Here is a 22557-nt window from a genome sequence, read left to right on the forward strand (position 1 = left end):
AAAGCACTCGCCTTTAAGTCACAAGCGCCGATTTAAACCACCGAAACTTTTTCTTTACCTTGACATGTTTCGACTGCAACCTGCAGTCTTCCTCCACCTGAACACATTGTCTTTCTAAAAGAAAATTGTCCAATTTCTACAGTATGTTGGTTCTGATCTACTTCCTAAAGGAAATAAGCCTTTCATTTATTTGTTATTGTTTAGTTCAACTTGATGAGTCACAACACAATGTGATGTATTCATTTCTGTGTTCTACAGAACATAAGCTACATACAAATAATTCTGAAGTTATAACTACAAGACACAGAAAGTGCTTTGAGTTGTTGTTACTCAATGAAAGAGTTAAGTAATTCAGTAGCTGACTTTTTTTTTTAATACTGCAATCACTTTGTAGTGTATTTTCGTTTACTGTTGTGAAATGGAAAATCAATAATCGCTAATCGAGAATCGTTAATAATCGAAAATCGACTGTAATCGAATCGGGACTTCAATAATCGTAATCGAATCGAATCGGGAAATCAGACAGATTAACCACCCCTAAGTGATAGTACTGATCATCAGGTGCTATGCAGCAAGTGTCAGAATGGCCGAGTGGTCTAAGACGCCGGACTCAAGGTGTTATAACCTTCTCAGATGTTGAGGATTCTGGTCCCAAATGGAGGCATGGGTTCAAATCCCACTTCTGACAAAGCACTTTTAAGAATGATTGGACTGCAAAAAGAATTGGAAATCATCTATGTGAAGTTATTGTTATTCACTTCTTCCTGTATTTTGACATCATGGAGGCTGCAGTGATAGTACTGATCATCAGGGGCTGTGATGGAAGTGTCAGAATGGCCGAGTGGTCTAAGGCGCCAGACTCAAGGTGTTATTACCTTCTCAGATGTTGAGGATTCTGGTCTCCAAATGGAGGCGTGGGTTCAAATCCCACTTCTGACAAAGCACTTTTAAGAATGATTGGACTGCAAAAAGAATTGGAAATCATCTATGTGAAGTTATTATTATCCACTTCTTCCAGTATTTTGACATCACGGAGGCTACAGCAATACCACTGATAATTCTCACTTTGGTTGCAAGTGTCAGAATGACCGAGCGGTCTAAGGCGCCAAACTCAAGGAGTTTCAACATTCTCAGATATTGAGGATTCTGGTCTCCAAATGGAGGCGTGGGTTCAAATCCCACTTCTGACAAAACACTTTTAAGAATGATTGGACTGCAAAAAGAATTGGAAATCATCTATGTGAAGTTAATATCCACTTCTTCCTGTATTTTGACATCACGGAGGCTACAGCAATAGCACTGATAATTCTCACTTTGTTCGCAAGTGTCAGAATGGCCGAGCGGTCTAAGGCGCCAGACTCAAGGAGTTTCATCCTTCTCAGATATTGAGGATTCTGTTCTCCAAATGGAGGCGTGGGTTCAAATCCCACTTCTGACAAAGCACTTTTAAGAATGATTGGACTGCAAAAACAATTGGAAATCATCTATGTGAAGTTATTGTTATTCACTTCTTCCTGTATATTGACATCATGGAGGCTGCAGTGATAGTACTGATCATCAGGTGCTATGCAGCAAGTGTCAGAATGGCCGAGTGGTCTAAGGCGCCAGACTCAAGGTGTTATAACCTTCTCAGGTGTTATAACCTTCTCAGATGTTGAAGATTCTGGTCTCCAAATGGAGGTGTGGGTTCAAATCCCACTTCTGACAAAGCACTTTTAAGAATGATTGGACTGCAAAAAGAATTGGAAATCATCTATGTGAAGTTATTGTTATTCAACAAGTTATTGTTATTCACTTCTTCCTGTATTTTGACATCACGGAGGCTACCGCAATAGCACTGATAATTCTCACTGTGGTTGCAAGTGTCAGAATGGCCGAGGCATGTTATTCACAAATGGAGGCATGTTATTCACTTCTTCCTGTATTTTGACATCATGGAGGCTGCAGTGATAGTACTGATCATCAGGGGCTGTGATGGAAGTGTCAGAATGGCCGAGTGGTCTAAGGCGCCAGACTCAAGGTGTTATTACCTTCTCAGATGTTGAGGATTCTGGTCTCCAAATGGAGGCGTGGGTTCAAATCCCCCTTCTGACAAAGCACTTTCATTGGACTGCAAAAAGAATTGGAAATCATCTATGTGAAGTTATTGTTATTCACTTCTTCCTGTATTTTGACATCATGGAGGCTGCAGTGATAGTACTGATCATCAGGGGCTTTGATGGAAGTGTGAGAATGGCCGAGTGGTCTAAGGCGCCAGACTCAAGGTGTTATTACCTTCTCAGATGTTGAGGATTCTGGTCTCCAAATGGAGGCGTGGGTTCAAATCCCACTTCTGTCAAAGCACTTTTAAGAATGATTGGACTGCAAAAAGAAATGGAAATCATCTATGTGAAGTTATTATTATCCACTTCTTCCAGTATTTTGACATCACGGAGGCTACAGCAATACCACTGATAATTCTCACTTTGGTTGCAAGTGTCAGAATGGCCGAGCGGTCTAAGGCGCCAGACTCAAGGAGTTTCAACCTTCTCAGATATTGAGGATTCTGGTCTCCAAATGGAGGCGTGGGTTCAAATCCCACTTCTGACAAAGCACTTTTAAGAATGATTGGACTGCAAAAAGAATTGGAAATCATCTATGTGAAGTTAATATCCACTTCTTCCTGTATTTTGACATCACGTAGGCTACAGCAATACCACTGATAAATCTCACTTTGGTTGAAAGTGTCAGAATGGCCGAGCGGTCTAAGGCGCCAGACTCAAGGAGTTTCAACCTTCTCAGATATTGAAGATTCTGGTCTCCAAATGGAGGCGTGGGTTCAAATCCCACTTCTGACAAAGCACTTTTAAGAATGATTGGACTGCAAAAAGAATTGGAAATCATCTATGTGAAGTCATTGTTATTCACTTCTTCCTGTATATTGACATCATGGAGGCTGCAGTGATAGTAGGGGTGGTGAAAAAAATCGATTATTGATTAATCGCGAGTATGTTATGGACGAGTATGAATCGATTATTAAATTTTCAAAAATCGATTTTTTATTTATTTATTTTTTTTTTTTTTTGCATTATTTTATTTTGTAAAAAATGTTATACCGGGAGTTGAACGTCACGAACGCGCCCAGTTCCAGTTAGCAAGCGCGTGTAACGGCAGCCAGAGCAGGTGTGTAAAATGGAAGAACCAGGAAAGAGCAACCAACCGATCCACCCAGCCAGGGGCGGACTGGCCATCTGTGTGATCTGGAGAATCACAGAACGGCCGGTACTCCAGGACGGCCGGCGGGCCGGCCCACCACCCACCGCCACGCACGCAGTCATCATCTGTTTTTTTCCCCCACTAATCTGTTTCACACTCCAGTACTGTAGGGGGCAGCAATGCACCTTTAAGTTGGATGCCAGCTGCACTGGCTGTGGCCGCCAAGTAAGCAGCAAAGACGTTAGATCAGTGGTCTCAAACTACCGGCCCGCAACTGATCTCAAAAATAAAACATAATCCGGCCCGCTAAATTATTCTTATTCTTATTCTCTAGTTGCTACCTGTCTGATATGCAAAGAAAAAGTCGCCGTTCTAAGGGGCATTCACATATCGCGTCCGCGCCGCATTCTCCTTTCCAATGCGCTTTCGCTCCAGTGGCGTCTGTCGTTGCTATGCAACCATGAGCCGCGCTCTCAATCGCTTCTATTATGAGCGCGCCTGCCTAAATTACAGTAAAAGCACTCGCCTTTAAGTCACAAGCGCCGATTTAAACCACCGAAACTTTTACTTTACCTTGACATGTTTCGACTGCAACCTGCAGTCTTCCTCCACCTGAACACATTGTCTTTCTAAAAGAAAATTGTCCAATTTCTACAGTATGTTGGTTCTGATCTACTTCCTAAAGGAAATAAGCCTTTCATTTATTTGTTATTGTTTAGTTCAACTTGATGAGTCACAACACAATGTGATGTATTCATTTCTGTGTTCTACAGAACATAAGCTACATACAAATAATTCTGAAGTTATAACTACAAGACACAGAAAGTGCTTTGAGTTGTTGTTACTCAATGAAAGAGTTAAGTAATTCAGTAGCTGACTTTTTTTTTTAATACTGCAATCACTTTGTAGTGTATTTTCGTTTACTGTTGTGAAATGGAAAATCAATAATCGCTAATCGAGAATCGTTAATAATCGAAAATCGACTGTAATCGAATCGGGACTTCAATAATCGTAATCGAATCGAATCGGGAAATCAGACAGATTAACCACCCCCAAGTGATAGTACTGATCATCAGGTGCTATGCAGCAAGTGTCAGAATGGCCGAGTGGTCTAAGACGCCAGACTCAAGGTGTTATAACCTTCTCAGATGTTGAGGATTCTGGTCTCCAAATGGAGGCATGGGTTCAAATCCCACTTCTGACAAAGCACTTTCATTGGACTGCAAAAAGAATTGGAAATCATCTATCTGAAGTTATTGTTATTCACTTCTTCCTGTATTTTGACATCATGGAGGCTGCAGTGATAGTACTGATCATCAGGGGCTGTGATGGAAGTGTCAGAATGGCCGAGTGGTCTAAGGCGCCAGACTCAAGGTGTTATTACCTTCTCAGATGTTGAGGATTCTGGTCTCCAAATGGAGGCGTGGGTTCAAATCCCACTTTTGACAAAGCACTTTTAAGAATGATTGGACTGCAAAAAGAATTGGAAATCATCTATGTGAAGTTATTATTATCCACTTCTTCCAGTATTTTGACATCACGGAGGCTACAGCAATACCACTGATAATTCTCACTTTGGTTGCAAGTGTCAGAATGACCGAGCGGTCTAAGGCGCCAAACTCAAGGAGTTTCAACATTCTCAGATATTGAGGATTCTGGTCTCCAAATGGAGGCGTGGGTTCAAATCCCACTTCTGACAAAACACTTTTAAGAATGATTGGACTGCAAAAAGAATTGGAAATCATCTATGTGTAGTTAATATCCACTTCTTCCTGTATTTTGACATCACGGATGCTACAGCAATAGCACTGATAATTCTCACTTTGTTCGCAAGTGTCAGAATGGCCGAGCGGTCTAAGGCGCCAGACTCAAGGAGTTTCATTCTTCTCAGATATTGAGGATTCTGTTCTCCAAATGGAGGCGTGGGTTCAAATCCCACTTCTGACAAAGCACTTTTAAGAATGATTGGACTGCAAAAACAATTGGAAATCATCTATGTGAAGTTATTGTTATTCACTTCTTCCTGTATATTGACATCATGGAGGCTGCAGTGATAGTACTGATCATCAGGTGCTATGCAGCAAGTGTCAGAATGGCCGAGTGGTCTAAGGCGCCAGACTCAAGGTGTTATAACCTTCTCAGATGTTGAAGATTCTGGTCTCCAAATGGAGGTGTGGGTTCAAATCCCACTTCTGACAAAGCACTTTTAAGAATGATTGGACTGCAAAAAGAATTGGAAATCATCTATGTGAAGTTATTGTTATTCAACAAGTTATTGTTATTCACTTCTTCCTGTATTTTGACATCACGGAGGCTACCGCAATAGCACTGATAATTCTCACTGTGGTTGCAAGTGTCAGAATGGCCGAGGCATGTTATTCACTTCTTCCTGTATTTTGACATCATGGAGGCTGCAGTGATAGTACTGATCATCAGGGGCTGTGATGGAAGTGTCAGAATGGCCGAGTGGTCTAAGGCGCCAGACTCAAGGTGTTATTACCTTCTCAGATGTTGAGGATTCTGGTCTCCAAATGGAGGCGTGGGTTCAAATCCCACTTCTGACAAAGCACTTTTAAGAATGATTGGACTGCAAAAAGAATTGGAAATCATCTATGTGAAGTTATTGTTATTCACTTCTTCCTGTATTTTGACATCATGGAGGCTGCAGTGATAGTACTGATCATCAGGGGCTTTGATGGAAGTGTGAGAATGGCCGAGTGGTCTAAGGCGCCAGACTCAAGGTGTTATTACCTTCTCAGATGTTGAGGATTCTGGTCTCCAAATGGAGGCGTGGGTTCAAATCCCACTTCTGTCAAAGCACTTTTAAGAATGATTGGACTGCAAAAAGAAATGGAAATCATCTATGTGAAGTTATTATTATCCACTTCTTCCAGTATTTTGACATCACGGAGGCTACAGCAATACCACTGATAATTCTCACTTTGGTTGCAAGTGTCAGAATGGCCGAGCGGTCTAAGGCGCCAGACTCAAGGAGTTTCAACCTTCTCAGATATTGAGGATTCTGGTCTCCAAATGGAGGCGTGGGTTCAAATCCCACTTCTGACAAAGCACTTTTAAGAATGATTGGACTGCAAAAAGAATTGGAAATCATCTATGTGAAGTTAATATCCACTTCTTCCTGTATTTTGACATCACGGAGGCTACAGCAATAGCACTGATAATTCTCACTTTGTTCGCAAGTGTCAGAATGGCCGAGCGGTCTAAGGCGCCAGTCTCAAGGAGTTACATCCTTTTCAGATATTGAGGATTCTGGTCTCCAAATGGAGGCGTGGGTTCAAATCCCACTTCTGACAAAGCACTTTTAAGAATGATTGGACTGCAAAAAGAATTGGAAATCATCTATGTGAAGTTATTGTTATTCACTTCTTCCTGTATTTTGACATCACGGAGGCTACCGCAATAGCACTGATAATTCTCACTGTGGTTGCAAGTGTCAGAATGGTCGAGCGGTCTAAGGCGCCAGACTCAAGGTGTTATTACCTTCTCAGATGTTGAGGATTTTAAGGCGCCAGACTCAAGGAATTTCAACCTTCTCAGATGTTGAGGATTCTAGTCTCCAAATGGAGGCATGTGTTCAAATCCCACTTCTGATAAAGCACTTTTAAGAATGATTAGACTGCAAAAAGAATTGGAAATCATCTATGTGAAGTTATTGTTATTCACTTCTTCCTGTATTTTGACATCATGGAGGCTGCAGTGATAGCACTGATCATCAGGTACTGTAACTCAAGTGTCAGAATGGCCGAGTGATCTAAGGCGTCAGACTCAAGGTGTTATAACCTTCTCAGATGTTGAGGATTCTGGTCTCCAAATGGAGGCATGGGTTCAAATCCCACTTCTGACAAAGCACTTTCATTGGACTGCAAAAAGAATTGGAAATCATCTATGTGAAGTTATTGTTATTCACTTCTTCCTGTATTTTGACATCATGGAGGCTGCAGTGATAGTACTGATCATCAGGGGCTGTGATGGAAGTGTCAGAATGGCCGAGTGGTCTAAGGCGCCAGACTCAAAGTGTTATTACCTTCTCAGATGTTGAGGATTCTGGTCTCCAAATGGAGGCGTGGGTTCAAATCCCACTTCTGTCAAAGCACTTTTAAGAATGATTGGACTGCAAAAAGAAATGGAAATCATCTATGTGAAGTTATTATTATCCACTTCTTCCAGTATTTTGACATCACGGAGGCTACAGCAATACCACTGATAATTCTCACTTTGGTTGCAAGTGTCAGAATGGCCGAGCGGTCTAAGGCGCCAGACTCAAGGAGTTTCAACCTTCTCAGATATTGAGGATTCTGGTCTCCAAATGGAGGCGTGGGTTCAAATCCCACTTCTGACAAAGCACTTTTAAGAATGATTGGACTGCAAAAAGAATTGGAAATCATCTATGTGAAGTTAATATCCACTTCTTCCTGTATTTTGACATCACGGAGGCTACAGCAATACCACTGATAAATCTCACTTTGGTTGAAAGTGTCAGAATGGCCGAGCGGTCTAAGGCGCCAGACTCAAGAAGTTTCAACCTTCTCAGATATTGAAGATTCTGGTCTCCAAATGGAGGCGTGGGTTCAAATCCCACTTCTGACAAAGCACTTTTAAGAATGATTGGACTGCAAAAAGAATTGGAAATCATCTATGTGAAGTCATTGTTATTCACTTCTTCCTGTATATTGACATCATGGAGGCTGCAGTGATAGTAGGGGTGGTGAAAAAAATCGATTATTGATTAATCGCGAGTATGTTATGGACGAGTATGAATCGATTATTAAATTTTCAAAAATCGATTTTTTATTTATTTATTTATTTATTTTTTTGCATTATTTTATTTTGTAAAAAATGTTATACCGGGAGTTGAACGTCACGAACGCGCCCAGTTCCAGTTAGCAAGCGCGTGTAACGGCAGCCAGAGCAGGTGTGTAAAATGGAAGAACCAGGAAAGAGCAACCAACCGATCCACCCAGCCAGGGGCGGACTGGCCATCTGTGTGATCTGGAGAATCACAGAACGGCCGGTACTCCAGGACGGCCGGCGGGCCGGCCCACCACCCACCGCCACGCACGCAGTCATCATCTGTTTTTTTCCCCCACTAATCTGTTTCACACTCCAGTACTGTAGGGGGCAGCAATGCACCTTTAAGTTGGATGCCAGCTGCACTGGCTGTGGCCGCCAAGTAAGCAGCAAAGACGTTAGATCAGTGGTCTCAAACTACCGGCCCGCAACTGATCTCAAAAATAAAACATAATCCGGCCCGCTAAATTATTCTTATTCTTATTCTCTAGTTGCTACCTGTCTGATATGCAAAGAAAAAGTCGCCGTTCTAAGGGGCATTCACATATCGCGTCCGCGCCGCATTCTCCTTTCCAATGCGCTTTCGCTCCAGTGGCGTCTGTCGTTGCTATGCAACCATGAGCCGCGCTCTCAATCGCTTCTATTATGAGCGCGCCTGCCTAAATTACAGTAAAAGCACTCGCCTTTAAGTCACAAGCGCCGATTTAAACCACCGAAACTTTTTCTTTACCTTGACATGTTTCGACTGCAACCTGCAGTCTTCCTCCACCTAAACACATTGTCTTTCTAAAAGAAAATTGTCCAATTTCTACAGTATGTTGGTTCTGATCTACTTCCTAAAGGAAATAAGCCTTTCATTTATTTGTTATTGTTTAGTTCAACTTGATGAGTCACAACACAATGTGATGTATTCATTTCTGTGTTCTACAGAACATAAGCTACATACAAATAATTCTGAAGTTATAACTACAAGACACAGAAAGTGCTTTGAGTTGTTGTTACTCAATGAAAGAGTTAAGTAATTCAGTAGCTGACTTTTTTTTTAATACTGCAATCACTTTGTAGTGTATTTTCGTTTACTGTTGTGAAATGGAAAATCAATAATCGCTAATCGAGAATCGTTAATAATCGAAAATCGACTGTAATCGAATCGGGACTTCAATAATCGTAATCGAATCGAATCGGGAAATCAGACAGATTAACCACCCCTAAGTGATAGTACTGATCATCAGGTGCTATGCAGCAAGTGTCAGAATGGCCGAGTGGTCTAAGGCGCCAGACTCAAGGTGTTATAACCTTCTCAGATGTTGAGGATTCTGGTCTCCAAATGGAGGCATGGATTCAAATCCCACTTCTGACAAAGCACTTTTAAGAATGATTGGACTGCAAAAAGAATTGGAAATCATCTATGTGAAGTTATTGTTATTCACTTCTTCCTGTATTTTGACATCATGGAGGCTGCAGTGATAGTACTGATCATCAGGGGCTGTGATGGAAGTGTCAGAATGGCCGAGTGGTCTAAGGCGCCAGACTCAAGGTGTTATTACCTTCTCAGATGTTGAGGATTCTGGTCTCCAAATGGAGGCGTGGGTTCAAATCCCACTTCTGACAAAGCACTTTTAAGAATGATTGGACTGCAAAAAGAATTGGAAATCATCTATGTGAAGTTATTATTATCCACTTCTTCCAGTATTTTGACATCACGGAGGCTACAGCAATACCACTGATAATTCTCACTTTGGTTGCAAGTGTCAGAATGGCCGAGCGGTCTAAGGCGCCAGACTCAAGGAGTTTCAACCTTCTCAGATATTGAGGATTCTGGTCTCCAAATGGAGGCGTGGGTTCAAATCCCACTTCTGACAAAGCACTTTTAAGAATGATTGGACTGCAAAAAGAATTGGAAATCATCTATGTGAAGTTAATATCCACTTCTTCCTGTATTTTGACATCACGGAGGCTACAGCAATAGCACTGATAATTCTCACTTTGTTCGCAAGTGTCAGAATGGCCGAGCGGTCTAAGGCGCCAGACTCAAGGAGTTACATCCTTTTCAGATATTGAGGATTCTGGTCTCCAAATGGAGGCGTGGGTTCAAATCCCACTTCTGACAAAGCACTTTTAAGAATGATTGGACTGCAAAAAGAATTGGAAATCATCTATGTGAAGTTATTGTTATTCACTTCTTCCTGTATTTTGACATCACGGAGGCTACCGCAATAGCACTGATAATTCTCACTGTGGTTGCAAGTGTCAGAATGGTCGAGCGGTCTAAGGCGCCAGACTCAAGGTGTTATTACCTTCTCAGATGTTGAGGATTTTAAGGCGCCAGACTCAAGGAATTTCAACCTTCTCAGATGTTGAGGATTCTAGTCTCCAAATGGAGGCATGTGTTCAAATCCCACTTCTGATAAAGCACTTTTAAGAATGATTAGACTGCAAAAAGAATTGGAAATCATCTATGTGAAGTTATTGTTATTCACTTCTTCCTGTATTTTGACATCATGGAGGCTGCAGTGATAGCACTGATCATCAGGTACTGTAACTCAAGTGTCAGAATGGCCGAGTGATCTAAGGCGTCAGACTCAAGGTGTTATAACCTTCTCAGATGTTGAGGATTCTGGTCTCCAAATGGAGGCATGGGTTCAAATCCCACTTCTGACAAAGCACTTTCATTGGACTGCAAAAAGAATTGGAAATCATCTATGTGAAGTTATTGTTATTCACTTCTTCCTGTATTTTGACATCATGGAGGCTGCAGTGATAGTACTGATCATCAGGGGCTGTGATGGAAGTGTCAGAATGGCCGAGTGGTCTAAGGCGCCAGACTCAAGGTGTTATTACCTTCTCAGATGTTGAGGATTCTGGTCTCCAAATGGAGGCGTGGGTTCAAATCCCACTTCTGACAAAGCACTTTTAAGAATGATTGGACTGCAAAAAGAATTGGAAATCATCTATGTGAAGTTAATATCCACTTCTTCCTGTATTTTGACATCACGGAGGCTACAGCAATAGCACTGATAATTCTCACTTTGTTCGCAAGTGTCAGAATGGCCGAGCGGTCTAAGGCGCCAGACTCAAGGAGTTTCAACCTTCTCAGATATTGAGGATTCTGGTCTCCAAATGGAGGCGTGGGTTCAAATCCCACTTCTGACAAAGCACTTTTAAGAATGATTGGACTGCAAAAAGAATTGGAAATCATCTATGTGAAGTTATTGTTATTCACTTCTTCCTGTATTTTGACATCATGGAGGCTGCAGTGATAGTACTGATCATCAGGTGCTATGCAGCAAGTGTCAGAATGGCCGAGTGGTCTAAGGCGCCAGACTCAAGGTGTTATAGCCTTCTCAGATGTTGAGGATTCTGGTCTCCAAATGGAGGTGTGTGTTCAAATCCCACTTCTGACAAAGCACTTTTAAGAATGATTGGACTGCAAAAAGAATTGGAAATCATTTATGTGAAGTTATTGTTATTCACTTCTTCGTGTATTTTGACATCACGGAGGCTACCGCAATAGCACTGATAATTCTCACTGTGGTTGCAAGTGTCAGAATGACCGAGCGGTCTAAGGCGCCAGACTCAAGGAGTTTCAACCTTCTCAGATATTGAGGATTCTGGTCTCCAAATGGAGGCGTGGGTTCAAATCCCACTTCTGACAAAGCACTTTTAAGAATGATTGGACTGCAAAAAGAATTGGAAATCATCTATGTGAAGTTAATATCCACTTCTTCCTGTATTTTGACATCACGGAGGCTACAGCAATAGTACTGATAATTCTCACTTTGTTCGCAAGTGTCAGAATGGCCGAGCGGTCTAAGGCGCCAGACTCAAGGAGTTTCATCCTTCTCAGTTATTGAGGATTCTGGTCTCCAAATGGAGGCGTGGGTTCAAATCCCACTTCTGACAAAGCGCTTTTAAGAATGATTGGACTGCAAAAAGAATTGGAAATCATCTATGTGAAGTTATTGTTATTCACTTCTTCCTGTATTTTGACATCATGGAGGCTGCAGTGATAGTACTGATCATCAGGTGCTATGCAACAAGTGTCAGAATGGCCGAGTGGTCTAAGGCGCCAGACTCAAGGTGTTATAGCCTTCTCAGATGTTGAAGATTCTGGTCTCCAAATGGAGGTGTGGGTTCAAATCCCACTTCTGCCAAAGCACTTTTAAGAATGATTGGACTGCAAAAAGAATTGGAAATCATCTATGTGAAGTTATTGTTATTCAACAAGTTATTGTTATTCACTTCTTCCTGTATTTTGACATCACGGAGGCTACCGCAATAGCACTGATAATTCTCACTGTGGTTGCAAGTGTCAGAATGGCCGAGGCATGTTATTCACAAATGGAGGCATGTTATTCACTTCTTCCTGTATTTTGACATCATGGAGGCTGCAGTGATAGTACTGATCATCAGGGGCTTTGATGGAAGTGTCAGAATGGCCGAGTGGTCTAAGGCGCCAGACTCAAGGTGTTATTACCTTCTCAGATGTTGAGGATTCTGGTCTCCAAATGGAGGCGTGGGTTCAAATCCCACTTCTGACAAAGCACTTTTAAGAATGATTGGACTGCAAAAAGAATTGGAAATCATCTATGTGAAGTTATTATTATCCACTTCTTCCAGTATTTTGACATCACGGAGGCTACAGCAATACCACTGATAAATCTCACTTTGGTTGCAAGTGTCAGAATGGCCGAGCGGTCTAAGGCGCCAGACTCAAGGAGTTTCAACCTTCTCAGATATTGAAGATTCTGGTCTCCAAATGGAGGCGTGGGTTCAAATCCCACTTCTGACAAAGCACTTTTAAGAATGATTGGACTGCAAAAAGAATTGGAAATCATCTATGTGAAGTTATTGTTATTCACTTCTTCCTGTATATTGACATCATGGAGGCTGCAGTGATAGTACTGATCATCAGGTGCTATGCAGCAAGTGTCAGAATGGCCGAGTGGTCTAAGGCGCCAGACTCAAGGTGTTATTACCTTCTCAGATGTTGAGGATTTTAAGGAGCCAGACTCAAGGAATTTCAACCTTCTCAGATGTTGAGGATTCTAGTCTCCAAATGGAGGCATGTGTTCAAATCCCACTTTTGATAAAGCACTTTTAAGAATGATTAGACTGCAAAAAGAATTGGAAATCATCTACGTGAAGTTATTATTATCCACTTCTTCCTGTATTTTGACATAACGGAGGCTACAGCAATAGCACTGATAATTCTCACTTTGGTTGCAAGTGTCAGAATGGCCGAGTGGTCTAAGGCGCCAGACTCAAGGAATTTCAACCTTCTCAGATATTGAGGATTCTGGTCTCCAAATGGAGGCGTGGGTTCAAATCCCACTTCTGACAAAGCACTTTTAAGAATGATTGGACTGCAAAAAGAATTGGAAATCATCTATGTGAAGTTATTATTATCCACTTCTTCCAGTATTTTGACATCATGGAGGCTGAAGTGATAGTACTGATCATCAGGTGCTATGCCGCAAGTGTCAGAATGGCCGAGTGGTCTAAGGCGCCAGACTCAAGGTGTTATAACCTTCTCAGATGTTGAGGATTCTGGTCTCCAAATGGAGGCGTGGGTTCAAATCCCACTTCTGACAAAGATCTTTTAAGAATGATTGGACTGCAAAAAGAATTGGAAATCATCTATGCAAAGTTATTATTATCCACTTCTTCCTGTATTTTGACATCACGGAGGCTACAGCAATAGCACTGATAATTCTCACTTAAAGTGTCAGAATGGCCGAGCGGTCTAAGGTGTCAGACTCAAGGTGTTATAACCTTCTCAGATGTTGAGGATTCTGGTCTCCAAATGGAGGCGTGGGTTCAAATCCCTCTTCTGACAAGCAATTTTTAGGAATGATTGGACTGCAAAAAGAATTGGAAATCATCTATGTGAAGTTATTGTTATTCACTTCTTCCTGTATTTTGACATCATGGAGGCTGCAGTGATAGTACTGATCATCAGGTGCTGTGACGCAAGTGTCAGAATGGCCGAGCGGTCTAAGGCGCCAGACTCAAGGAGTTTCAACCTTCTCAGATGTTGAGGATTCTGGTCTCCAAATGGAGGCGTGGGTTCAAATCCCACTTCTGACAAAGCACTTTTAAGAATGATTGGACTGCAAAAAGAATTGGAAATCATCTATGTGAAGTTATTGTTATTCACTTCTTCCTGTATTTTGACATCACGGAGGCTACAGCAATAGGACTGTTAATTCTCACTTTGGTTACAAGAGTCAGAATGGCCGAGCGGTCTAAGGCGCCAGACTCAAGGAGTTTCAACCTTCTCAGATGTTGAGGATTCTGGTCTCCAAATGGAGGCGTGGGTTCAAATCCCACTTCTGACAAAACACTTTTAAGAATGATTGGACTGCAAAAAGAATTGGAAATCATCTATGTGAAGTTATTGTTATTCACTTCTTCCTGTATTTTGACATCATGGAGGCTGCAGTGATAGTACTGATCATCAGGTGCTGTGACGCAAGTGTCAGAATGGCCGAGTGGTCTAAGGCGCCAGACTCAAGGTGTTATAACCTTCTCAGATGTTAATATGCACCGATCCGATAGTCAGATCGGTATCGGCTCCGATGCTGCCGTTTTTGCCATTTGGCAAAGGGGTGGCATGAGGCAACACCAAAGCAAGCACCCATGGATTTTTGGAGATTTATGGCCTGACATACACAATTGTGTTCACAAACATTGCATTACCATAAAGTAGTCCTATATAACGTTTAAAAATAAATAACAAGATTTCAATATTCATCATGGCACCAAGTAAAGACACTATATGAAAAACATCAACAGATTCATAATGATTCTGAGCTTGTATCACTAAAGGAGATGAGCAGTTTAATTAATATTACACAGTAGGGGTGGGACAAAATATCGATATAGCGATATATCGTCGTCCTTCTCTGTACGATACGAGAATCGTATCGCTGCGCCAAATATCGATATTTTAATTAATAAAATAAAACGCTATAAATAGACTTCTCTGCTCAAAGAACATGAACATAAGTTAACTAGCCTAAAAAGAGGTTTTTAACAGGATGGCATAGAGATGTGTGAGTAGCCTAAAATAGATGCCTCAGCCACGTTTAAGTTCAAAGTCTTGACGCACTTATATACCAATGATGTGACAAACGTTAACATCTTTGACATTCTTCACCGAGTGATATACATGAAAGCGTTTGAAAGCATGGAAACTGCTGATAGATGCTATCTGTGTAAGCGCTCTGTGAACAACGTCAAAGGGTCTGTTAGCACCTGGTCACTTCATGTATTTTCTCTGATCAAATAGCTATCCAATCGTGAAAAGGCCAAGTCTAAATGCCCTCTGAAACGCATTTTAGATGGATTTAAATCCGATCGTTCAAGCCACTTCAGGAGGAGGTCTGGGACACATTCCAGTCAAAACTGTCTATGCATGTATTTGGTTGTTGAAACCACAAGTGTAAATTTTACTTCTCCAAAAAATACTAAAACTGAAATGTGTGAAAGTCTGATATGACAACGCTACTGCATCAAGCATTGCCGCAGATGAACAGCTGAGTATCTCTTCAGCAAGCTGACGTGCAAACTGCCGCATATGAAAGTGAAAGTAAGTCGCAGACACATAACACACAATTACCTTCATTAAAAGTAATGAGACCTTACAAGTGCAGTTGCCGCTCTCTCCTATTGCGGTCTTTGATTTTGAAATTAGCTGATGCACCTCATTTGTTGCTTTCGGTGACGTGAACTCCATTAAATCTGCATATAGCGGATTTATCCGTTTTGTGGATAAGGAGAGAAAACATAACCTTTTCACTGGCATTTTGTTTTCATAAATAGGCAGTGTTGGGGATAAACAGTTTAGGACCCTTGAAACCAGATATGTTGAATAGAGACCCGGAGTCAAAGTTTAAAAAAAATAATAAATTGAAGAAAAATTTAATGAAGAATAGTTTGCAGTTTCATCAGCAGAAGCCAGCTTCAAGTCTCCCAGGGAGTTCGTAGGCCGCTCCGCGTACATTCACATTTCCACAACAATTATACTCTAACAGAGTCCACTAACTACGTCATTACTTCAGGTTGGATGATTCTGATTGGCCAAGGAAAATAGACAAGATTAGAAATTTTCCACACGTGGACAGATATTAAGAAGCATATCTCCCTTCGTCGCGGTGATGACGAGGGGGACCCTAGATTTAGGTACCATATGTCCTCATGATGTGGCGTCTGCTGGTCTCAAGCAGAATGCCAGTTGTCCAGTACAAAGGGACCTGCACAAAACACTTAGCGCACATACACAGATACACATGATTCACAGCTTCTTCAAGGCTGGAGTTGATCTGAGCTCTGCTCTGAGCAGGAAACTTTCCCCAAAACATACTGATAACATGTTCTTTTCTCTCAGTGAGAGGTACAGAGGAAAATAGATCCTTTAACATACATTGAAGAAGTTATTCAAATAATTTAACAGACATATAAATGTTGATTTATAACTTAAAAGATATATATTGAAGTGGCAGTGGATTCCAGAATCCACCCCTTCAACAGATATCGCGATGTATCATTATAGGATTGTCTAGCAATATATCGATTATCACAGAATCACTGAATCGTGATATTATCGCTATCGTGAGCCATGTATCGTGATCGTATCGTATCGTATCGTATCGTGAGGTACCCTGCGATTCCCACCCCTATTACACAGGCTACTTCAGTGGCATAAATCACGTTTTAGTGCAAGTTAAAGAACAACAAAAACTTGTTTTTTGCAAACAATTTTTGAGTTTCTGTTGTTAACAGAGGTGGGAATGTCTGTGTGTGTTCACCCAGAGACTAACTACATACTCTAGCAACCCCAGATAGCAAGCACTTTTGGGCAGATTCTGGCAGTCGGCTCACTGTCGACGTCGATGAAAAGATTATGGGCCATAACTCTGCCGACTGTACACAACGCATCTGGCTGACAGACAGCGTTTTCTTTATGGGCCGGTATCGGCTGAAATAGTTGTACTCGCGGAAGGTCCATATAACTCGGTATAGATCTATCGGCCCGAGTTCGTTTCGTAATAGGCGGGCCCCCAAATATCAAGCACTTTTGGGCCGATTCAGGTTTAAGCGCGCCAACATCGACTCAATTTCAGAGTCTGTGAAAAGATAATGGGCCAGAGCCATGTGGACTGTACGGCTGACAGACGGCTTTTTCTGAACGGGCCAATCACGACTGAAAGCGCGTTATTTGTTTTCGGACCGAGTTCGTTTGTCACGGGCGGGCCACTGCTGGAGTTAAGGACTTCAGCCGCCTGATAACATAACGTCAGTATCCATTCAGTCCCAGAGAGTGATAGTTTTGAATAACATATGTTTAGAACAACTGCTGAGCTACGGAGCACTGTTGGCTAATGCAATATCCAGTTGACCTTATATTTTGTCTACTAAAATCGTAGATTTCATATTAAAAGTGTGCGTATGCATAAAAGCCAGATTTTCACTAATTTTCAAAATTATAACACCATGCTTACGCCAGAACCTGCGCAAAATTATCTTTATAAAACCCAGTCAGCTGAAGATTGTGCATACATGAATCTTTTCCCATCTCCTCCATGAAATCACTATATATGGAGCTTACAACGCCTAGTTTTACTATGCATTACGTCACCTGCATATCATTTCCATGCATATTCCCATCCACGTGACACTGTGTTTAACTGTACAAGACATAAGGAAAATATGACGATAAATGCCGTCAAATTACATTGCTAAAAATCATTCACTCTCCTTCTCTTGTTTTAGAAAAAAATAAATTGTATAAAATACTGTTCAGAATGGTTTCATTGAAGAGTTATTTTAAACCGTTGTCTAGTAGCCAAATAGTATTTTTTTTTTTCAAATGTATGCATTTTTTCCTAGAAAGTAAACATAGCCTATATTTTAGGATGTTTATATATTTTTTAATTGAAACTGATATTCAGGCTTATTTTTGCATTGTAAATTATTGTATGACTCAGCGCATCACTGACAAACATTTTAAAAATAAAACGTGCGTATCTTACCGTTTCCTTCTAAATCTAGCCTTCAAATACAATGGCGTTTTTTGTAATATTGGTAAGACCATGAAATGTGCAGGACACCAGTAGCACACTTGCGTTCAGCAGAGGTTGTACAGTACTGTGTACAGTAGCTACTCGTCGGATGATCACCGCGTGACTCCTTCAGTGTCATTATGCCATTATGTTGCTAAGCTATCTCTCATCATTGATCATTATTCGTGCAAAAATATTTTCGAGTTCTGCTATTTAGAGCTTGACTTTTAATTTAAAGCGTAATTATCATGCACCAAGCAATCGTCGTTGTAGTTAAAACATTAAAACATAGCATGCCATAGGAAAAGTGTTCTAAAGCAGTGCATCCACTACAAATATTTGTACTTTTTTGTGAGTATGCGATGTTTATACGTCAGGCCCCAGGTGACAGGCACAATTTGTCTGTTTAAATCTACATTAAACACCAATCTCTTGTTGAATGTTAGAATTGTCATGTTGCATAAATAAGGTAAACTATAACCAGAAACACTACTTACAACATCCGATATACTTGTTTCATGATACGAAGAATGACATTTATGCTAAAATGAGTCTGTCTGTCTCATTCCATTTCCAGAACAGGTGGTTGAGATGACCACAACAGCCCTGAATGTCAGCAGAGAACATGACAACTAAACGAGCTCTGGAGAAAGATCCGCTGTGAAGACCTCGCCGACACAGTCTACAGCACAGATCTTCAGCAAAGACAACGAGAACCAGACGAGACCTCTGCAAGGCTACCTCAACTTCTCTTCCCTCTACATATGCCATTGTGCTGTGTTCGATCCTCAAGCTGAATGATATCAGTCCACAATCTAACTTCTGATGCAGCTGAATCATAATCACACTGCATTTGTTTGGCCAGAGGAAAACTGGCCCTCAACTGAGTCTGGTTTCTCCCAGGGTTTTTTCTTCATTCTGTCATCTGAAGGAGTTTGGGTTCTTGTCACTATCGCCTCTGGCTTGCATAGTTGGTCACCTACTTTTCAATAATATTGATCTGACTGCATTGACACTATTGGATGAGAACTCAACAGAGCTGGATTATGATGTTACTGTTTTCTGCAGAACTGCTTTAAAGCGGAATTGTACTCATTGAACTGAACTGAAACAACACTGAAATGACAGCTGAACAATCACACTGTCTTTTGCTCCATTACAGAATTTAAAGGGCTCCTATTATGCAAAATTCACTTTTACATGGTGTTTGACCATAAATGTGTGTTGGCAGTGTGTGAGCAAAACCACCCTAGAATGAGAAAAATCCACCCAGTGTTTTTTTTTACAATCTCAATAATTCATAAGCCCTGTCTCAGAACGCCCTGTTCTAAGATTGCTCTCACTGTGACGTAGAATTGCGCTAAGCCCCACACACGTGGTTTGATTGACAATCTAGTTTTGGCATAGACCCCGCCGTCGCTGATCTGTCAACCATCCTCCATTGTTTCAACGACAGCCGCTAATCTCTCCTAAGAAACATAAGTGTTCTGTTGTGGGATGTAATAATGAACATAGTAGTTTTCACTTACTTCCGACATCAGAGCCACTGAAAACGCAGTGGATGGATTTTATTTACGAAAGTTAATCCTTTATCAAAGTTAATCCTCAAGTGTGGATCGTTGCCTACTGTTCGCGATCCAACGTCACCTCCAGAAGAAGTAAGTGTATTTAATGTTTTTTGAGCAAATAGTCATTTCAGTCGATTTCAGCCAATTCAATAACAAATGCGTCTAAAGTTGTTGTCGTCGTCGTAGAATGTCTGTGTATATAATTTAAACCTTGTTTGTATAGTGTGTATCTAACGTACTTAGCAAACGTTATCACAGTATTAGTGTTTGTGGTTTCAAAAAATTGAGCGAACGTTATCACAGTGTGTGTGTGTGTGTGTGTGTGTGTGTGTGTGTGTGTGTGTGTGTGTGTGTGTGTGTGTATGTGTGTGTGTGTGTGTGTTGCACATCCATAATTGCAAAGGGGACGCGATTAAAACTCTATAAGTACATAAATGAATCAAATAACCATTCAGAGACATCCTGCTCCATTCTCAATTGTGTTTCTTCTGCCGGAGTCTCTTCATCATCTGGGTCTGATTCCGGTTCAAACATGTACGGCTGAATGCCATACAAAACAGCGGGTCTCTCATTCTCAGCCATTCTGCTTCTACCGACTGTTTACGCCCTCATCCAAAGGCAGGGCGGGGATATGCAGCTCATTTACATTTAAGGTGGTACACACCAAAACAGCTCTTTTTAAAACAGGCCCCAAAAATGACATTTTCAAATGGTTATAATAAATTAACTGTGGGGTACCTTGTGCTGTAACTTCACAAATACATTCTGGGGACACCCAAGACCAATATTACATCTTGTAAAAAGGGGCATAATAGGTGCCCTTTTGCATAATTGAATTACTATTTTCTAGTTTATCACTGTAAAGCTTCTTTGAAACAAACTGTAATGTAGGTTATAAAGCACTTTGTGAAGGAGACTTAACTTGAAATTTGGAAATTATTGCTAAAAGAATTTTTATGTGTAAGAAAGGATGTTGTTTCTCCATTTAATATACAATAAATAATTAACTTAGTATTTAGTGGTTTAAAATGTATGTTGTTAATAAATGTTTATAGTGTATTCATGGTTAATACTAATAGTGTATTTGTTAATTTTATAATAAAATGTCTTCATCTTTTTAAATGGTTGATTGTGTTTCACTTTAATTACATTTAGCAGTTTCTGGACCACATCTGGCCCGGGGACCAAGCCGAATCTCAGCCAGATGTGTTTTACTGTGCCTGGGCCAGACCTGGGCCACATAAAACAATTTAAGTCAATTTCCAGTGTGCTGGCAAGATCTGGGCCACATCCATAAATAAGAGTCTTTTTACAGGGTGTGGGCCGCATCTGGGCCAGAGGAAGTTGTTTTTGTCCGTTTTCAGTGTGAGGACCAGTTTTGGGCCGGGGACCCAGCCAGAACTGGGCCAGAATTGAAGCAAGGATGTGGCCCAGTAGTGGGCCGGACAAATTTTGCTATCTGGGACACCCCAGCAATTGCATAGCAAGAGCCTAGCAACCACCTAGCAACACTTCAGCAATCACCCAGAACATCTATATTCTGGCCTAACTGATCAAACTATTTCTGTTTTTTAAACAAGACGAATGTACAGTACAAATGGCTACAGAGAAAGTTGACAATCACAAGTTTGAGGGTGTACAACCTGAGTTACCTGTACATTGTGAAATTTCCCTCATCTAAAGTAGGCCTACTGGTACCGTGTAAGTTTAAACCCCCTGTAAATTATTCATTCAGCTCTCTCTCGGATTTTGACTGGTCTGTCATCAGTTTTGCTACCTATGTTGTCAATGTTAAACGTTTTGAGAAATGTGTCTTTGTTTTGAGAACTGAATGAATGGTTTGGGAAACTGGGCCAACTGAATCACTTATAATGTGTTAGAAAACACACGTGTTAGAAAAGATAAAATATATTTAGATTCTTACGTAAAGTTTCTGTGATCGGGATCTTCTTGTTGATTTCATGTTACCGTTTCGTCGGATGGCAAAAAGACCTTTATCCATGATGAAAGTGAAGCGGGCGGTCGGTGAATCAGCTCACAAAAAATAACGAAAATTCAAGGACTTCTGAGTTAGCCGACAAGCAGTAATTTTCCGATTCACGAAGAATATAGGGGGAAACTTGGCTGCGCTGTGTGATTTTGACTCTCAAAGAATTGGTTCATAAAAGTCATATGTTAATGAAGCTGACTACATTGGGCGCGCTGCGTGTGCGTGCAACCGTCATGCAGTTTATTGAAAGATGTGTTTTCTTGTCATTATTTTGCAATAACACACTGTCTTTTTTATGTCATCACATTGAAGCGCCGCTGCTGAAAAACAGTATTTGAAACACTGCTAACATTTCTATTTTATCCTCTGATAATTTGATACAATCGGTCTTTGTCAGACACGTGATTTTGTTGTGTGTGACGTCACCGCGGCGCCATATTTGTGGTATCCCTGCTGACTGTGAGAATGAAAGAGATTACACGAGTTGAGATAACAAGCATATAACTCGCAAATATGAAAAAGCACAAGAACAAAGTTAAAATTTCATATCGCGATAAACTCACCAAAGATGCCAGGGACCGTTATTTGGAGAAATTTCCATCCATTCATAACATAGATCTGTACGAACTGACTGCAGTAAGTTGGAGTGCTACTGACCCCGCATTGCTACCTAAATCATCATACTTAAATATTGTTAACTGTCTTGTTTATGGCATAAACGCATAGTGAACAATTTAAAAACTATAAATCCCTCGAAGCTCACAGATATTTCACTAATGGGTGCAGGATTTATTTATGTTCTGAAGGAAGGACTGCGATAACAGTATAGTAACGATAATGATGATGATGTGTTAACTACCGTATATAACAAATACATGATTAAGGATGGTTTAGTGTTATCAGGAAGAATTTTGAACTAATACTACCC

The 22557-nt window shown here is 40.9% G+C and overlaps 39 non-coding genes across 39 annotated transcripts; all 39 read left to right on the forward strand.

The window, feature by feature from the left end:
* Positions 1 to 827: 827 nt before the first annotated feature.
* On the forward strand, positions 828 to 939 carry trnal-caa (transfer RNA leucine (anticodon CAA)). Its single transcript has 2 exons — positions 828 to 865; positions 894 to 939. It is a non-coding gene; the product is annotated as a tRNA-Leu (tRNA).
* Positions 940 to 1078: 139 nt separating this feature from the next.
* trnal-caa (transfer RNA leucine (anticodon CAA)) lies at positions 1079 to 1190 on the forward strand. Its single transcript has 2 exons — positions 1079 to 1116; positions 1145 to 1190. It is a non-coding gene; the product is annotated as a tRNA-Leu (tRNA).
* A 136-nt stretch (positions 1191 to 1326) lies between these two features.
* On the forward strand, positions 1327 to 1438 carry trnal-caa (transfer RNA leucine (anticodon CAA)). Its single transcript has 2 exons — positions 1327 to 1364; positions 1393 to 1438. It is a non-coding gene; the product is annotated as a tRNA-Leu (tRNA).
* A 139-nt stretch (positions 1439 to 1577) lies between these two features.
* On the forward strand, positions 1578 to 1707 carry trnal-caa (transfer RNA leucine (anticodon CAA)). Its single transcript has 2 exons — positions 1578 to 1615; positions 1662 to 1707. It is a non-coding gene; the product is annotated as a tRNA-Leu (tRNA).
* A 275-nt stretch (positions 1708 to 1982) lies between these two features.
* trnal-caa (transfer RNA leucine (anticodon CAA)) lies at positions 1983 to 2094 on the forward strand. The gene is made up of 2 exons: positions 1983 to 2020; positions 2049 to 2094. It is a non-coding gene; the product is annotated as a tRNA-Leu (tRNA).
* A 132-nt stretch (positions 2095 to 2226) lies between these two features.
* trnal-caa (transfer RNA leucine (anticodon CAA)) lies at positions 2227 to 2345 on the forward strand. Its single transcript has 2 exons — positions 2227 to 2264; positions 2293 to 2345. It is a non-coding gene; the product is annotated as a tRNA-Leu (tRNA).
* A 132-nt stretch (positions 2346 to 2477) lies between these two features.
* On the forward strand, positions 2478 to 2589 carry trnal-caa (transfer RNA leucine (anticodon CAA)). Its single transcript has 2 exons — positions 2478 to 2515; positions 2544 to 2589. It is a non-coding gene; the product is annotated as a tRNA-Leu (tRNA).
* Positions 2590 to 2725: 136 nt separating this feature from the next.
* trnal-caa (transfer RNA leucine (anticodon CAA)) lies at positions 2726 to 2837 on the forward strand. Its single transcript has 2 exons — positions 2726 to 2763; positions 2792 to 2837. It is a non-coding gene; the product is annotated as a tRNA-Leu (tRNA).
* A 1450-nt stretch (positions 2838 to 4287) lies between these two features.
* On the forward strand, positions 4288 to 4399 carry trnal-caa (transfer RNA leucine (anticodon CAA)). Its single transcript has 2 exons — positions 4288 to 4325; positions 4354 to 4399. It is a non-coding gene; the product is annotated as a tRNA-Leu (tRNA).
* Positions 4400 to 4531: 132 nt separating this feature from the next.
* Positions 4532 to 4643, forward strand: trnal-caa (transfer RNA leucine (anticodon CAA)). Its single transcript has 2 exons — positions 4532 to 4569; positions 4598 to 4643. It is a non-coding gene; the product is annotated as a tRNA-Leu (tRNA).
* A 139-nt stretch (positions 4644 to 4782) lies between these two features.
* On the forward strand, positions 4783 to 4894 carry trnal-caa (transfer RNA leucine (anticodon CAA)). The gene is made up of 2 exons: positions 4783 to 4820; positions 4849 to 4894. It is a non-coding gene; the product is annotated as a tRNA-Leu (tRNA).
* Positions 4895 to 5030: 136 nt separating this feature from the next.
* Positions 5031 to 5142, forward strand: trnal-caa (transfer RNA leucine (anticodon CAA)). Its single transcript has 2 exons — positions 5031 to 5068; positions 5097 to 5142. It is a non-coding gene; the product is annotated as a tRNA-Leu (tRNA).
* Positions 5143 to 5281: 139 nt separating this feature from the next.
* Positions 5282 to 5393, forward strand: trnal-caa (transfer RNA leucine (anticodon CAA)). Its single transcript has 2 exons — positions 5282 to 5319; positions 5348 to 5393. It is a non-coding gene; the product is annotated as a tRNA-Leu (tRNA).
* Positions 5394 to 5647: 254 nt separating this feature from the next.
* On the forward strand, positions 5648 to 5759 carry trnal-caa (transfer RNA leucine (anticodon CAA)). The gene is made up of 2 exons: positions 5648 to 5685; positions 5714 to 5759. It is a non-coding gene; the product is annotated as a tRNA-Leu (tRNA).
* Positions 5760 to 5898: 139 nt separating this feature from the next.
* trnal-caa (transfer RNA leucine (anticodon CAA)) lies at positions 5899 to 6017 on the forward strand. Its single transcript has 2 exons — positions 5899 to 5936; positions 5965 to 6017. It is a non-coding gene; the product is annotated as a tRNA-Leu (tRNA).
* Positions 6018 to 6149: 132 nt separating this feature from the next.
* On the forward strand, positions 6150 to 6261 carry trnal-caa (transfer RNA leucine (anticodon CAA)). The gene is made up of 2 exons: positions 6150 to 6187; positions 6216 to 6261. It is a non-coding gene; the product is annotated as a tRNA-Leu (tRNA).
* A 136-nt stretch (positions 6262 to 6397) lies between these two features.
* On the forward strand, positions 6398 to 6509 carry trnal-caa (transfer RNA leucine (anticodon CAA)). The gene is made up of 2 exons: positions 6398 to 6435; positions 6464 to 6509. It is a non-coding gene; the product is annotated as a tRNA-Leu (tRNA).
* Positions 6510 to 6948: 439 nt separating this feature from the next.
* trnal-caa (transfer RNA leucine (anticodon CAA)) lies at positions 6949 to 7060 on the forward strand. Its single transcript has 2 exons — positions 6949 to 6986; positions 7015 to 7060. It is a non-coding gene; the product is annotated as a tRNA-Leu (tRNA).
* Positions 7061 to 7192: 132 nt separating this feature from the next.
* trnal-caa (transfer RNA leucine (anticodon CAA)) lies at positions 7193 to 7304 on the forward strand. Its single transcript has 2 exons — positions 7193 to 7230; positions 7259 to 7304. It is a non-coding gene; the product is annotated as a tRNA-Leu (tRNA).
* Positions 7305 to 7443: 139 nt separating this feature from the next.
* Positions 7444 to 7555, forward strand: trnal-caa (transfer RNA leucine (anticodon CAA)). Its single transcript has 2 exons — positions 7444 to 7481; positions 7510 to 7555. It is a non-coding gene; the product is annotated as a tRNA-Leu (tRNA).
* Positions 7556 to 7691: 136 nt separating this feature from the next.
* trnal-caa (transfer RNA leucine (anticodon CAA)) lies at positions 7692 to 7803 on the forward strand. Its single transcript has 2 exons — positions 7692 to 7729; positions 7758 to 7803. It is a non-coding gene; the product is annotated as a tRNA-Leu (tRNA).
* A 1449-nt stretch (positions 7804 to 9252) lies between these two features.
* trnal-caa (transfer RNA leucine (anticodon CAA)) lies at positions 9253 to 9364 on the forward strand. The gene is made up of 2 exons: positions 9253 to 9290; positions 9319 to 9364. It is a non-coding gene; the product is annotated as a tRNA-Leu (tRNA).
* Positions 9365 to 9503: 139 nt separating this feature from the next.
* Positions 9504 to 9615, forward strand: trnal-caa (transfer RNA leucine (anticodon CAA)). The gene is made up of 2 exons: positions 9504 to 9541; positions 9570 to 9615. It is a non-coding gene; the product is annotated as a tRNA-Leu (tRNA).
* Positions 9616 to 9754: 139 nt separating this feature from the next.
* trnal-caa (transfer RNA leucine (anticodon CAA)) lies at positions 9755 to 9866 on the forward strand. Its single transcript has 2 exons — positions 9755 to 9792; positions 9821 to 9866. It is a non-coding gene; the product is annotated as a tRNA-Leu (tRNA).
* A 136-nt stretch (positions 9867 to 10002) lies between these two features.
* On the forward strand, positions 10003 to 10114 carry trnal-caa (transfer RNA leucine (anticodon CAA)). Its single transcript has 2 exons — positions 10003 to 10040; positions 10069 to 10114. It is a non-coding gene; the product is annotated as a tRNA-Leu (tRNA).
* Positions 10115 to 10553: 439 nt separating this feature from the next.
* Positions 10554 to 10665, forward strand: trnal-caa (transfer RNA leucine (anticodon CAA)). Its single transcript has 2 exons — positions 10554 to 10591; positions 10620 to 10665. It is a non-coding gene; the product is annotated as a tRNA-Leu (tRNA).
* Positions 10666 to 10797: 132 nt separating this feature from the next.
* trnal-caa (transfer RNA leucine (anticodon CAA)) lies at positions 10798 to 10909 on the forward strand. Its single transcript has 2 exons — positions 10798 to 10835; positions 10864 to 10909. It is a non-coding gene; the product is annotated as a tRNA-Leu (tRNA).
* A 136-nt stretch (positions 10910 to 11045) lies between these two features.
* Positions 11046 to 11157, forward strand: trnal-caa (transfer RNA leucine (anticodon CAA)). Its single transcript has 2 exons — positions 11046 to 11083; positions 11112 to 11157. It is a non-coding gene; the product is annotated as a tRNA-Leu (tRNA).
* A 139-nt stretch (positions 11158 to 11296) lies between these two features.
* trnal-caa (transfer RNA leucine (anticodon CAA)) lies at positions 11297 to 11408 on the forward strand. The gene is made up of 2 exons: positions 11297 to 11334; positions 11363 to 11408. It is a non-coding gene; the product is annotated as a tRNA-Leu (tRNA).
* A 139-nt stretch (positions 11409 to 11547) lies between these two features.
* trnal-caa (transfer RNA leucine (anticodon CAA)) lies at positions 11548 to 11659 on the forward strand. Its single transcript has 2 exons — positions 11548 to 11585; positions 11614 to 11659. It is a non-coding gene; the product is annotated as a tRNA-Leu (tRNA).
* Positions 11660 to 11795: 136 nt separating this feature from the next.
* trnal-caa (transfer RNA leucine (anticodon CAA)) lies at positions 11796 to 11907 on the forward strand. The gene is made up of 2 exons: positions 11796 to 11833; positions 11862 to 11907. It is a non-coding gene; the product is annotated as a tRNA-Leu (tRNA).
* Positions 11908 to 12046: 139 nt separating this feature from the next.
* trnal-caa (transfer RNA leucine (anticodon CAA)) lies at positions 12047 to 12158 on the forward strand. The gene is made up of 2 exons: positions 12047 to 12084; positions 12113 to 12158. It is a non-coding gene; the product is annotated as a tRNA-Leu (tRNA).
* Positions 12159 to 12433: 275 nt separating this feature from the next.
* On the forward strand, positions 12434 to 12545 carry trnal-caa (transfer RNA leucine (anticodon CAA)). Its single transcript has 2 exons — positions 12434 to 12471; positions 12500 to 12545. It is a non-coding gene; the product is annotated as a tRNA-Leu (tRNA).
* Positions 12546 to 12684: 139 nt separating this feature from the next.
* On the forward strand, positions 12685 to 12796 carry trnal-caa (transfer RNA leucine (anticodon CAA)). Its single transcript has 2 exons — positions 12685 to 12722; positions 12751 to 12796. It is a non-coding gene; the product is annotated as a tRNA-Leu (tRNA).
* A 439-nt stretch (positions 12797 to 13235) lies between these two features.
* Positions 13236 to 13347, forward strand: trnal-caa (transfer RNA leucine (anticodon CAA)). The gene is made up of 2 exons: positions 13236 to 13273; positions 13302 to 13347. It is a non-coding gene; the product is annotated as a tRNA-Leu (tRNA).
* A 139-nt stretch (positions 13348 to 13486) lies between these two features.
* Positions 13487 to 13598, forward strand: trnal-caa (transfer RNA leucine (anticodon CAA)). The gene is made up of 2 exons: positions 13487 to 13524; positions 13553 to 13598. It is a non-coding gene; the product is annotated as a tRNA-Leu (tRNA).
* A 133-nt stretch (positions 13599 to 13731) lies between these two features.
* Positions 13732 to 13843, forward strand: trnal-caa (transfer RNA leucine (anticodon CAA)). The gene is made up of 2 exons: positions 13732 to 13769; positions 13798 to 13843. It is a non-coding gene; the product is annotated as a tRNA-Leu (tRNA).
* A 139-nt stretch (positions 13844 to 13982) lies between these two features.
* trnal-caa (transfer RNA leucine (anticodon CAA)) lies at positions 13983 to 14094 on the forward strand. Its single transcript has 2 exons — positions 13983 to 14020; positions 14049 to 14094. It is a non-coding gene; the product is annotated as a tRNA-Leu (tRNA).
* A 139-nt stretch (positions 14095 to 14233) lies between these two features.
* trnal-caa (transfer RNA leucine (anticodon CAA)) lies at positions 14234 to 14345 on the forward strand. The gene is made up of 2 exons: positions 14234 to 14271; positions 14300 to 14345. It is a non-coding gene; the product is annotated as a tRNA-Leu (tRNA).
* Positions 14346 to 22557: the final 8212 nt, after the last annotated feature.

The sequence above is a fragment of the Chanodichthys erythropterus genome, chromosome 4 (genome assembly GCF_024489055.1).
Source record: "Chanodichthys erythropterus isolate Z2021 chromosome 4, ASM2448905v1, whole genome shotgun sequence".
NCBI classification, from domain to species: Eukaryota; Metazoa; Chordata; class Actinopteri; order Cypriniformes; family Xenocyprididae; genus Chanodichthys; species Chanodichthys erythropterus.